This window comes from Vidua macroura, chromosome 3, assembly GCF_024509145.1.
Source record: "Vidua macroura isolate BioBank_ID:100142 chromosome 3, ASM2450914v1, whole genome shotgun sequence".
NCBI lineage: Eukaryota > Metazoa > Chordata > Aves > Passeriformes > Viduidae > Vidua > Vidua macroura.
In genome coordinates this window covers 45490019-45494087 of record NC_071573.1, presented here as the reverse complement: position 1 = coordinate 45494087, position 4069 = coordinate 45490019, and the positions used below count along the sequence as shown (strand labels likewise).

The following is a 4069-nucleotide window of genomic DNA, read 5'->3' as shown; positions in this document are numbered from 1 at the left end:
ACCAATTGCATACTAGCTGTGCTTGCCTGGTGATGGGAGGGAAGGGCTTCAACTGTATCAGAGATTTTGTATGTGAAGAGATTTAATGAAGCTCTCTAAGCTCACAGTCATTTTCTTGTGCTTTTCATGGAGCAGGAGGAGAAAATGTAGATTTGATCAATATTGCTCGATCTGTTCTAATAAAAGACATTCTTACTTTGTCTTCCCATCCTCACACAAGGAGCCATATTAGCTCCTGAGTTTCTTTTTTCTGCCTCTGCAGAAATAATATCTCTCCCTCCTATAGGTCTCCCTGTAAAGGTATTTATTCTTGATCTGCAGGTGCCCTATTCTTGATCTGCAGCCCCAGGCTCCAGCACTGTTAGACAGCTGTTCCTGTCTATGGCTGTGCATGGGGCAGCTCCTCTCCCCCACTGCCAGCCCCATGTGCAGCTGCAGCAGGGCTCCCTTTTGGTCTCCCACATCCCAGCAGCCGCTCTTCTGGATTGCATGAGATCCCCACGTGATGGGCTTCATGCAAGCAGGACGTGTCATGGTACATAATTGGAAAGGGGAATGCTCACAGAAACTGATGGAGGGATGAGGTGGTGCCCGCCTCGGATTGTCCCTGCCTGCAGGGAGCAGTGTGAGGATGTGGTACTGGGAGGACCAGCATCATGCCAGGGCAGGGCTTCTCCTGACCCAGACCTGCTGCACAGGGCAAATCCCTCATGCCCTGGAGGCAGGAACAGGAAAGGAGGAATGGTTGAAACAGGAATTGCTGACAGCCTTATTTTGGTCAATGTCCCACTGAAGTCAATGGGATGTTGCTCCAGGAAAAACTGGATAAGGATCTGGGGTTTGGCAGTGGCAGAGGTTCTATCGTCTCACTGTTTATTCTCTGAGTGGAGCCCTAACTCTCTGTTTGTGATTTCATGATCATTTCCAGAGCTGTGCTAATGATGTCATACCCAGGGGATTCTGGCTTCAGGTGGAAAATTAACAGCAGGAGCAGATGAACTCTTTAATAAACAAAGTTCCTGTTTTCATGCAAATGTCTTTAGAAATAAGGAATGAGGGGAGTGAGAAATATAGAAATTTACAGTATAGAAGCGACACTGTTTGGAAACAGACTTTTTATGAGTTTTCCAAGAGGCGCCAGCTGCTCTTTAATGTTTTAATTTAAGAGTTTTATGTATGAAAGCTCTAGCTTGTGTAAACAGCAAGGCTGAGAAAGTTGCAGGGATTATTGTTAATGGTGAACCTAACAGGCTGGGGATTTGGCTCGGAAAAGACTGTGAGTGTTGACTTTTTTCAGAGCAGAGGTTTTTAATGTGGCTGGATGATGCCTCTGATGTCACTGTTGTTCCCTGGGCTCTCCTGCCCATGCCTCTCACTCTCATGGCCACCCCCAATATCCCTCCTTTTCTCCAAGACCTGAGAGAAGGTGGCACAAGCGCATGGCAGGCAGGCAGGGCAGCACCTTCTCTGCTGTGCCGCAGTTTGTCATCCTCCAGGAGCAAGCCCCGGGTTAGGAGGTGGCCAGGTTTCCACACTGCTCTGAAGGCAGGGCTGGCCAGGCTGCTGCTGTGGCAGCATGGCAGAAATGCAACCAGCCACCCATCGTCCTCCCTATCCTTTGCCCTGTTCCTCCCTGCCCTCACCAACAGCCACTGCTGATCTGCATCAATTCATCTGCTGTTTTGGTGAGTGCCTACTGTGCACTCCAATTAATAGAATTCCTTTATTTTGCTGGAGAGAGTGCTGGAGCCCATGCCACAAACAGCTTTGTGAGTGTTTTTCTGGTGGGTTCCCTTTGTTTGGCATTTAACCGTCCATGTGTGGCACCAGACTAAAAAAAATAAATGAAATCCCTCCAGCAAGGCCAGTGGACACCCAGCCCTTCCCAAGGACGACCTGGGAGAGGATCCATGGTGCTTGCTGCTCTCCATCTTGCTCTCAGTGTTTTTCTGCAGCAGCTTTCTGTTTGTTCATCTACAGGAATACTCTGCATCTCGCCTGCCTGTTTTCAAAAAGGTGACTGCTGATGACAGCTAAGATAACAAGAGAGTGGGTTTTGGGGTTTTTTTTTGCCTTCATGAGAACACCTCCAGTTCTATTAATAAAATCCTGAATCTGACTTGTCCTTCTGAGAACTCCCAGCCTCTCTTCACCCATTCAAATCTGTATTTTTAAGCTGCTGTAGGTGGATTGTCGACAATGGTTGTTATGCAAACTCCAAGTGCTGGCTTCAGGAGCTTCTCAGAAATATGCAATGAGTAATCTTTATGTTTCTGACAGGTCTACGAGGAGGGAGGGTGTGCAGTTTTGCTGAAGATAGGTTGACAAAATAAGTGTCAATTCATGACAAACTGACTGCCAGAAATACTCACATCAAACACTGAAAACAATTAGTGAACAGTATGACAGAACATCTCTGAGGCTTGGGAGTGCACTGAGGACAGAACCCCTCACTAGTAAATGGATATTTTAATGTTTTTTTTTTTTTAATCTGGTTCAGGAGAAATTATCAGGTCCTTTGTTCTCCAGCATTACTTGTAGGTTTGTGTCAGTTTTTGGTTTTGGGGTGTTTTGGGAACTCATAGCCAGTGGCTATACTTGAAAGAAAAGATAGGTATATTTATCTTTTAAGCTTGTTGTGTGAAGTGACCAGTGATCACATGAGGCCTGGCTAATACGGTGGGATCACAGAGGTGTGACATGGACATGAAAATCTGAGGAACTGTGTCAGTAGCAACCTGAACTGCAGAGGCTTCTGAACTTGAAGCTGAAGCAGCATCCTGTGCTCCAGCAGGCTGATTAATTTAATACTTTGGAAAGAATTTATGTGAAGAGAGATTTCCCTGAATAGAGAACTGGCTTTTGATAGCTTCTTTTGTACATGGTCTGCATCAGAAGTATAATATACAAATCTTCAGATGCCAAGCTGAGCAAAACAGGGACAAGAAAGACTTCTCAGGGCAAGGGACTGGCAGCAAGATGAGATAGCTGTGCACTTGGGAGAGTCGCCATGTGGTGCAGTTTGCCATTTGACCCAAAGCCATCACATCCTCCGCTGGCTGGAATTAGGAAGTTTGGCTTTGTGGTAGCTGTTTCCTGACTGCAATGAGTGGCTCCTGTGACCTGCAGAGCATACCAGCAGCAGATGGGGAAGAGGAGCCAGCATAGCCCCGTGATGGCCCTTGGGCTTGGGGTTGCTACTGCCTCTGACACACAGGGTAAGTCACCTAGGAGTCAGTAACAGTATCAACCAGTGGTCCAGGCTCATGTCAGTTGGCTTTCCAAGGTTCTAAGCTTCTCTCCATGATAGCTCTTGGTGCTATCACCCTCCCAGCCCTCCCCAAAAAGGAGGGCCTTTTGCAGAGGTTTTGAAGTGTCTGTCTGTAGCATAGCTGCACGAGGGTGACCCTGGGGTCAGGAGGCTCTGAAGAGCACAGCACCAGGTGCCCTGGGTCACCCTATATTGCTGTTCATGCAAAGCATCCTGTGTTGCTGTCAGCGGGCACACCCAAGAACCCATGGAAACCCACATCTTTGCATCATGCTGGTAGGCACAAGGAGGCAAAACCCAGGACTCCACCAGCTGGAAAGCCCCTTCTCTAGGCACAAGGATTGCCTTTTACAACACCATAGCTCACAGGTCTTCAGAATCACAGCTCATAGATTCACAGACCAGCTCTGTGAATCCATATTTTCTAATGCTGTGAGGCCCAATGCTTCTGCCAGACTGTTAGTTCCATCACTCCTCTCACAAGTAAGTCAACAGCCATCTATGCATGCTAGAAATCAAATAACTTTTGCTTTAAGAGCTTTTTTGTCACTTATAATGAATCCTTCTGCATCACCCTGTGTGGGACCTAGTGATGTCCAAGATGCAATCAGGAGGCAAGAGTATAATATGAAGCCACCCACACCAGCCTGGTATCACCTTTCCATCTCAGCTGCACTTCAGTGAGCCAGCTGAAATGAGGCGGTTTTCTCTGTGCTTGGTGCCAAACACTATTCTCCCTGAACCAGAGGGAAGTTTTGTTTTTCCCTAAATAGGAATGATTTGCCTTCGGTGGTGCTC

At 47.3% G+C, this 4069-nt stretch overlaps 1 long non-coding RNA gene across 1 annotated transcript; it reads left to right on the top strand.

The window, feature by feature from the left end:
- The first annotated feature begins 1544 nt into the window (after positions 1 to 1544).
- LOC128805660 (uncharacterized) lies at positions 1545 to 2119 on the top strand. Its single transcript, XR_008436511.1, has 2 exons — positions 1545 to 1769; positions 1981 to 2119. It is a non-coding gene; the product is annotated as an uncharacterized LOC128805660 (long non-coding RNA).
- The last annotated feature ends 1950 nt before the right edge of the window (positions 2120 to 4069 follow it).